At 47.7% G+C, this 9799-nt stretch overlaps 1 non-coding gene across 1 annotated transcript; it reads right to left on the bottom strand.

Annotated features, from left to right (window-relative positions):
* Positions 1–479: 479 nt before the first annotated feature.
* Positions 480–593, bottom strand: LOC144597093 (U5 spliceosomal RNA). Its single transcript, XR_013547692.1, has one exon. It is a non-coding gene; the product is annotated as a U5 spliceosomal RNA (small nuclear RNA).
* Positions 594–9799: the final 9206 nt, after the last annotated feature.

The following is a 9799-nucleotide window of genomic DNA, read 5'->3' as shown; positions in this document are numbered from 1 at the left end:
CCTTCTTCAGAGTGTGGAGCCGAAAAGTCAACTATTCCTTCTCCAGAGATGTTGCCTGTCCCGCTGAGTTACTGCAGCGCTTTGTGTTCATCTAAGGTTTAAACCAGCATCTGCAGTTCCTTCTTACACTTTCCCTACAGCCCACCGTTCGCATTAACCAAACTGATCTCCCGGTGGCAATTGGAGGAACAGCACCTCATATTTCGCCTGAGCAGTTTGCAGCCCCTTGGTATGATCTTCGACTTCTCCAACTTTAGATAGTTTCTCTGTCCCTCTCTTCCCCTCCCCAGATCTCCCTCTATCTTCCTGTCTCCACCTATATCCTTCCTTCGTCCCGCCCCCCCCTGACATCAGACTGAAGAAGGGTCTCGACCCGAAAGGTCAGCTTCTCTCCCGAGATGCTGCCTGACCTACTGAGTTACTGCAGCATTTTGTGAATAAATACCACCGTTTTGTATCTGTTTTTTTGTTTAATGACAAGCCCCACAGACGCAGGGCATCAAAAAATTAGTGAAAACTCTGAGTGTTCCTCTCCACGGAAATCTTTAGTAAAAGGCGAAAGATTTATACGATCTGAAGAGAAACCAGAGTACTAAATATTGGCTGGCGTCGCCCTCAGCCCAATGCAGCCGTAACACCATAAAGTAAAGGTGAGGCAACGTAAGAAATTAACACTCACTTCAGACAGGATACAACTTCAACGCCACACATGCTTTTGTGCGAACTGACCTTAAACTCTCAATATCTTCTTCAGAAATTGAATTAACTATCAGAGCGAGCTGCGCGGAGCATGCTGGATATGCAGATAAGGGGCGGGGCTAGTCTGGCCTGATGCTCCATCTCCTGTGCGGGAAGGAACTGCAGATGCTGGTTTAAACCGAAGATAGACACAAAACGCTGGAGTAACTCAGCGGGACAGGCAGCATCTCTGGAAAGAAGGAATGGTTACAGTTCCCCAGCCGATCAAGCGTCGCGTGTGATGTAGACACAATGAACTGCAGGTGGTGGTTCACAAAAAACAGACACAACGTGCTGGAAGAACTCAGCGGGTCAGGCAGCATCTGTGGAGAACAGATGATGTTTCGGGTCATGATGGGGGGGGGGGGGGGGGGGGAGAGAAAGCGGGAAGAGAAGTGGGGCAGGACAAAGCAGGTCAATGATAGGTGGATACAGATGAGGTTTTTTTGTTAAACAGATAGTGTCATACTGTGTGGAAATGGGCCCTTCAGCCCAACATGCCTCGTTTACACTAGTTCCACCTGCCTGCCCAAATGTTTTTTGGACATTGTGATAGTACCTGCATCAACTACCTCCTCCAACAGTTTGTTCCATAAACCTACCACCCATTGTGTAAAAAAAGTTGCCCCTTAGGTTCCTATTAAATCTTTCCTTCCTCACCTTAAACCCCTGTCCTCTGGTTCTTGATTCCCCAACTTAGGGCACAAGCCAGAAATGAAAAGATAAAAGTTTAGAGATACAGTGCGGAAACAGGCCCTTCGGCCCACTGGGTCCGAGCTGACTAGCGATCTCCGCGGCAACACTTTTCTACATCCACTAGGGACAATTCTTACATTTACCAAGCCAATTAACCTACAAACCTGTACGTCTTTGGAGTGTGGGAGGAAACTGAAGATCTCGGAGAAAACCCACGCAGGTCACAGGGAGAATGTACAAACTCCAAACAGACAGTGCCCGTAGTCAGAATCGAACCCAGGTCTCCGGCGCTGCATTCGCTGTAAGTGTGAGATAAGGAGACATGAGGTGTGAAATGTTTGTTTAGTTTTATTGTTTTCTTGCCAACATGTATGACATTCAGAAGCCTAATAATGGAGGAGAAGAAGCTTTTCCTGAGTCTGGTGGTGCACGCTTTCGAGCTTTTGTACCTTCTGCTGGATGGGAGGAGAAAAGAAGGAATGATGGGAGTGTGACATGTCGTGGATTATGTTGGTAGCGTGAAGTGTAGATGGAGTCAATGGTGGAGAGTCTGACCTGTGTGATGGACTGGGCCACATTCACAACTCTGTACAATTTCTTGCAGAATTGGGCAAAGCTGCACACTTTTGGTGTATTTCGCAGTGTCTGTACTTTGCTGCTTTTTCCATTGTGCCTGTCTTCCGAGGTCGAATCTCGTGTTGTTCCCAGTCACAACACAATCACATTTGAAAGAACAACATTGGTAAAAGTTACTAATTTAATCAGTTTTAGTATGAACACGTTTTCAAAGTGAAGAAGTCTTTTGAACACTGCACAACAGTCAAGTCCACATCCTCCAGAAATGCTGCCTGACCTGCTGAGTTACTCGAGCACTTTATGTTTTGCTTGAGAGTTAAGAGTGCCAAATTTTATATGTAATGAAAATGGAACAATTAAATTCTTACTTCTGTGGCTTAACAGGCCAGTAAACTCAGTACTCGTAGGCACAGGGGCGCAGCGGTAGAGTTGCTGCCTTACAGCGAATGCAGCGCCGGAGACTCAGGTTCGATCCTGACTATGGACGCCATCTGTACGGAGTTTGTACGTTCTCCCCGTGACCTGCGTGGGTTTTCTCCGAGATCTTTGGTTTCCTCCCATACTCCAAAGACGTACAGGTATGTAGGTTAATTGACTGGGTAAAATGTAAAAATTGTCTCTAGTGGGTGTAGGATAGTGTTAATGTGCGGGGATCGCTGGGCAGCGCGGACTCGGTGGGCCGAAGGGCCTGTTTCCGCGCTGTATCTCTAAATGAAAAAAAATAAATGAAAACACCATTGATAAAAAAATCAATAAATTAAAAACCCCAATATCAGTGGAAAAAAGTCCAAAGTTCTTCGTCAAGTCAATTTATTTGTCACATACATATACAAGATGTGCAGTGAAATGAAAGTGGCAACGCCTGCGGATTGTGCTAAAACTACAAAACAGAATAGAAAAAAAAAATGTTAACACAAAAAAAAAATTAATACAGTAAATTAGTCCCTGGTGATATGAGAGTTAACAGTCCTGATGGCCTGTGGGAAGAAACTCCGTCTCACCCTCTCTGTTTTCACAGCGTGACAGCGGAGGCGTTTGCCTGACCGTAGCAGCTAGAATAGTCCGTTGCTGGGGTGGTAGGGGTCCCCCATAATGTTGCTGGTTCTGGATCTGCACCTCCTGATGTATAGGTCCTGCAGGGGGGCGAGTGTAGTTCCCATAGTGCGTTCAGCCGAACACACTACTCTCCGCAGAGCCTTCCTGTCCTGGGCAGAGCTGTTCCCAAACCAGATTGTGATGTTTCCGGACAAGATGCTTTCTACAGCCCCAGAGTAGAAGCACTGAAGGATCCTCAGAGAGACTCTGAATTTCCTCAACTGTCTGAGGTGGTAAAGGCGCTGCTTTGCCTTACTCACCAGTACGGCAATGTGTGTTGTTCATGTCAGATCCTCGGTGATGTGGACTCCCAGGTATTTAAAGCTGCTCACCCTATCCACAATAATCCCATTTATCTCGAGTGGCGTGTACGTCCTCGGATGTTGAGCCTTTCTAAAGTCTACAATCAGCTTCTTAGTTTTTGTGACATTCAAGAGGAGGCTGTTGTCCTGACACCAGAGTGCCAGATCAGCCACCTCCTCCCGGTAGGCCTTCTCATCATTATTGGAGATCAGGCCTACCACCAGTGTCATCAGCAAACTTGATGATGGAGTTGGAGCTGAACTTGGCCACACAGTCATGTGTGTATAGGGAGTACAGTACGGGGCTAAGGACGCAACCCTGGGGGGATCCTGTGTTCAGGGTGAGGGGGTTAGATGTATGTCTCCCCATCTTGACCACTTGGGGCCTGGCGGTGAGAAAGTCCATGACCCAGGCACACAGGGGAGTGTTAAGCCCCAGTTTCAGCAGCTTCTCAGCCAGTCTGGTGGGGATTATTGTATTGAAAGCTGAACTAAAATCAGTGAACAGCATCTTCACATACCCCCCCTTCTGGCTGTCAAGATGAGAGAGAGCGGTGTGCAGAACCTGGGAGACCACATCATCCGTGAATCTGTTCGGACGGTATGCGAACTGCAGCGGGTCCATATTGTGAGGGAGGAAGGCACAGATGTGGTTCTTGATCAGCCTCTCGAAGCATTTCATGACCACCGAGGTGAGGGCCACCGGTCGATAGTCATTCAAACAAGCTGGAGAGGCATTCTTTGGCAGTGGTACGATGATGGATCTTTTGAAGCATGCAGGGACCACGGACTTGGCCAAGGAGAGGTTGAATATTGTGGTGAACACTGGAGCAAGCTGAGTAGCACAAGACTTTAGTACTCGCCCAGATATGCCATCTGGGCCTACAGCTTTCCTCGTGTTCACACGCATCAGAGCTCTCCTCACGTTGTGCTCGGACACCGAGAATGTGTGCACATCCCCAGCGGTGGATCCCCCTCCAGCCTCGCTAGCCAGCACGCTGGCGGTGTTATTTTTAGACGGCGAGCTTGGGTTAATGTTGCCTGTCTTGAATCGTACGTAGAAGGAGTTCAAGTCATCAGCTAGGGAGGTGCCGGCACTTCTGGTTGAGGGGGGGGGGGGGCTGCACCGGTAGTTATAGTCCGTAGCCCCTGCCAAAGGCGCCTGGTGTCCTACTGCTCCATCTGTGACTCCATCCTGTCCCTGTACCTCCTTTTTGCGTCCTTCACCACCCTTCACAATCGGTAGGACTCTACCCTGTAATCGTCCATATTGCCGGATGCCAGGTCAGAGTTGTAAGCAACAGTTCATAGTTTAGTTAGTGTTTGTAATGTTCAGAAGCCTGATGTTTGTTGGGAAGAAGCTGTTCCTGAACCTGGAGATCACTAACATCAACCACACTCGCCTCAGCAACTATGATCGTCCACAGACTATGTCTTTGGTTGCATTACAGACTTCAGTTTTGCACTATTATCGATACCTAGGATACCTATTATCGGCACCCTGGATGAAATATATGAATCATCCTTAGTCAAGGATGAGGTGCCAGATGACTGGACGGCAGCAAAGGTTGTGCTTCTATGTAAGTAAAAACCTGGGAACTATAGACCAGTGAGCCTAACATCCATGGTAAGCAAGTTATTGGAGAGTCCGAGGGATAAGGTACAAATTGTGTATAAAATCATGAGGAGAATAGATAGGGTGCATGCATAGAGTCTTATGAGCCAAACGCAAGCAAATGGGACTATGGGCAAGTTGGGCCGAAGGACTTATTTTTATGCTGAATCACTCTGTATGTTTATCTGTGTCATTGCGTTATGGGCCTGTTAAGCTGCAGCAAGTAAGAACATCTTTGTTCTGTTGATGTTACATATGACAATTAAACACTTCTGACTCTCTTAAAAGGGAGATTGTGAGACACCACAAGATCAATGAAAGCCAGAAGGCTATGGTTGTTGATTAACAGTGATACATTGTTCATGCATTCAGTTTTAATGTTCTTTTTTCCAACTTACAACAATTGCTTATGACAACAGCTGAGTCCTCTTTGGCATTCTGTGCTTGCTTTACAGAAGTACACCTCTGTCTTGTTGCAGTATTTGTTTGGTACCGGTGAGAAGAGCACAATGTCAAACTTGTTCTTCAGTTTTGTTCCTTTGTTCTTTATTATCCAGTCTGATGCACGTGTTAGTCTGGTTCCTTGGTTCCACGCATGGAGAGGCTGGGTCTGTTATCGCTGGAGTAGGGAGGGGTTTAATAAGAGGATTGAGGTATATAACGTTATGAGCTGTATAGATAGGGTAAACTGCAGGAAACATTTCCCTATGTCAAGAGTCAAGAGCACTAATCCAGCCAGCATCCTGGTAATGTGTAGGAAGGAACTGCAGATGCTGGTTTACACCGAAGATAGACACAAAATGCTGGAGTAACTCAGTGGAACAGGCAGCATCTCTGGATAGAAGAAATGGGTGACATTTTGGGTTGAGACCCTTCTTCAGACCCTTCTTCTGAAGAAGGGTCTCGATCCGAAAAGTCACCCATTCCTTCTACCAGAGATGCTGCCTGTTCCACTGAGTTACAATAGACAATAGACAATAGACAATAGACAATAGGTGCAGGAGTAGGCCATTCAGCCCTTCGAGCCAGCACCGCCATTCAATGCGATCATGGCTGATCACTCTCAATCAGTACCCCGTTCCTGCCTTCTCCCCATACCCCCTCACTCCGCTATCCTTAAGAGCTCTATCCAGCTCTCTCTTGAAAGCATCCAACGAACTGGCCCCCACTGCCTTCTGAGGCAGAGAATTCCACACCTTCACCACTCTCTGACTGAAAAAGTTCTTCCTCATCTCCGTTCTAAATGGCCTACCCCTTATTCTTAAACTGTGGCCCCTTGTTCTGGACTCCCCCAACATTGGGAACATGTTTCCTGCCTCTAATGTGTCCAATCCCCTAATTATCTTATATGTTTCAATAAGATCCCCCCTCATCCTTCTAAATTCCAGTGTATACAAGCCCAATCGCTCCAGCCTTTCAACATACGACAGTCCCGCCATTCCGGGAATTAACCTAGTGAACCTACGCTGCACGCCCTCCATAGCAAGAATATCCTTCCTCAAATTTGGAGACCAAAACTGCACACAATACTCCAGGTGCGGTCTCACCAGGGCCCGGTACAACTGTAGAAGGACCTCTTTGCTCCTATACTCAACTCCTCCTGTTACGAAGGCCAACATTCCATTGGCTTTCTTCACTGCCTGCTGTACCTGCATGCTTCCTTTCATTGACTGATGCACTAGGACACCCAGATCTCGTTGAACTCCCCCTCCTCCTAACTTGACACCATTCAGATAATAATCTGCCTTTCTATTCTTACTTCCAAAGTGAATAACCTCACACTTATCTACATTAAACTGCATCTGCCATGTATCCGCCCACTCACACAACCTGTCCAAGTCACCCTGCAGCCTTATTGCATCTTACTCACAATTCACACTACCCCCCAGCTTAGTATCATCTGCAAATTTGCTAATGGTACTTTTAATCCCTTCGTCTAAGTCATTAATGTATATCGTAAATAGCTGAGGTCCCAGCACCGAACCTTGCGGTACCCCACTGGTCACTGCCTGCCATTCCGAAAGGGACCCATTTATCCCCACTCTTTGCTTTCTGTCGGTCAACCAATTTTCTATCCATGTCAGTACCCTACCCCCAATACCATGTGCCCTAATTTTGCCCACTAATCTCCTATGTGGGACCTTGTCGAAGGCTTTCTGAAAGTCGAGGTACACCACATCCACTGACTCTCCTCTGTCAATTTTCCTAGTTACATCCTCAAAAAATTCCAGTAGATTTGTCAAGCATGATTTCCCCTTCGTAAATCCATGCTGACTCGGAATGATCCCGTTACTGCTATCCAAATGCTCAGCAATTTCGTCTTTTATAATTGACTCCAGCATCTTCCCCACCACTGATGTCAGACTAACTGGTCTATAGTTACCCGTTTTCTCTCTCCCTCCTTTCTCAAAAAGTGGGATAACATTTGCTATCCTCCAATCGACAGGAACTGATCCTGAATCTATAGAACATTGAAAAATGATCTCCAATGCTTCCACTATTTCTAGAGCCACCTCCTTAAGTACCCTGGGATGCAGACCATCAGGCCCTGGGGATTTATCAGCCTTCAGTCCCATCAGTCTACCCAAAACCATTTCCTGCCTAATGTGGATTTCCTTCAGTTCCTCCATCACCCTAGGTTCTCCGGCCCCTAGAACATTTGGGAGATTGTGTGTATCTTCCTCAGTGAAGACAGATCCAAAGTAACGGTTTAACTCGTCTGCCATTTCTTTGTTCCCCATAATAAATTCCCCTGCTTCTGTCTTCAATTCCCCTGCTTCTGCCTTCTCCAGCATTTTGTGTCCATCTTCAGCATCCTGGTAAATCTGGCGCAACGGTGTCAGAGTGGTGCAGCGACAGAGCTGCTGCCTCACAGCACCAGATATCTGGGTTCGATCCTGACTACGGGTGCTGTCTGTGTGGAGTTTGTATGTTCTCCCTGTGACCACATGGGTTTTCCCCAGGTTGTCCAGTTTCTTCCCACATTCCAAGGATGTGCAGGTTTGTAGGTTAATTGCCTTCTGTAAATTGTCCCTATTGTGGATAGAACCAATGTGTGAACGGGCGATCCCTGGTCAGCCTGGACTCAGTGGGCTGAAGGGCCTGTTATGATGTTGTATCTCTAAAGCTAACACTCTAAACTGACCTCTTCTCGTGGAGCAGATTCCATTGTGATCTTCAGGAGGGATCTGGGTAAACATGTGGCATGGGGAAAATGTATAAAACGGTAATGGAGAAGCTGGGGTGTGGAACTAGAAGAAAGCTGGCAAACACAATGGGCCAAATGGTTTGATTAAGAGCAAGATGATTGATCCATAGCTAGGAATTTTATCCAACTGAAGAAAGGTCCCGACCCGAAATGTCATCTGTTCATTCCCTCCACTGATGTATGAATGAATGAAGAGAGAGTTATGTTTCAAGAGAGTTAGATTTAGCTCTTAGGGCTAAAAGAATCAATGGATATAGGGAAAAAGCAGGAACAGGGTACTGATTTTAGATGATCAGCCATGATCATATTGAATGGCGGTGCTGGCTCGAAGGGCTGAATGGCCTACTTCTGCACCTATATTTCTATGTTTCTATGAATGAATGATACTTTACTATATTATCAAATGTACCAAGGGTACCCAGGTACAGTGAAAAGCTTTGTTTTGTATACAACCCAGGCAGTTCACAAGTGTCGCCACCTGTTGCCTAGACAAAGTTACAAAAGTACTGAACAGTTCTATCTACTGCCTGCCGCTGCACATGGCAGCCCCCCCCCCCCCAGACTGGGTCCCCCTTTGTTCCCATCCCCCCAACACCGAGTCCCCCTTTGTTCCCGCCCCCCCCCCACACCGAGTCCCCCTTTGTTCTCACCCCCCCCCCACATCGGGTCTCCCTTTGTTCCCCCCCCCCACACCCGGTCTCCCTTTGTTCCCCCCCCCCACACCGGGTCTCCCTTTGTTCCCGCCCCCCACACCGACTCCCCCTTTGTTCCCACCCCTCCCACACCGGGTCTCCCTTTGTTCCCGCCCCCCACACCGACTCCCCCTTTGTTCCCACCCCTCCCACACTGGGTCTCCCTTTGTTCCCACCCCCCCCCCCCCCACACCGGGTCTCCCTTTGTTCCCCCCCCCCCACACCGGGTCCCCCCATTGTTCTCGTCAGTCCACCTCCCTCTGGGTGGCGCAGTTCTGTCGACGCTGGGGGCTCAGAGCCGATACAGAGTCCATGACGGGTGAGCCTGGCCTGCCGGGTGGGTCCTCCATCACCACTCCGCAGCGGGCGAGTAGAGCCTGCTTACCGGGAGCTTCCCGGCCTGCTGCCGGCTGACCTGCTGAGTTCCACCAGCACTTTGTGTTTTACTCAAGATTCCAGCATCAGCAGTCCTTTGTGTCTCTCAATCTCATCTAACTGATTACTTGGAGCATAGGAGGATGAGGGGTGATTTTACAGAAGTGTATAAGATGATGAGTGGACTAGAAAGGATAAATGCACAGTCTTTTGCCTCGAGTGGGGGAATCGGGTACCACAGTACAGAAGTGTCAGGTGAAGGGGAGTGGGGGGAGGGAATGTAATGGAAACCTGACAGGCAACTTTAGTACACAAAGGGAGGAGGTGTATGGAACGACCTGCTGGCTGCTGGAGGAGGTAGTTGAGGCATGTACTGTCAGAATGTTTAAGAAATATTTTTAAAAATCAAGACAGACTTTATTCAGAGTAAAAAATACATACAAGACAAGAACTGTGCAAAAAGTCTTTGGAGGCTATACATACATTCATATGCGTTGTATCG

Source organism: Rhinoraja longicauda, chromosome 9 (genome assembly GCF_053455715.1).
Source record: "Rhinoraja longicauda isolate Sanriku21f chromosome 9, sRhiLon1.1, whole genome shotgun sequence".
Classification (NCBI taxonomy): Eukaryota; Metazoa; Chordata; class Chondrichthyes; order Rajiformes; family Arhynchobatidae; genus Rhinoraja; species Rhinoraja longicauda.
The sequence above is the reverse complement of the archived record's forward strand: the minus strand, read 5'-3'. Positions and strand labels throughout refer to the sequence as shown.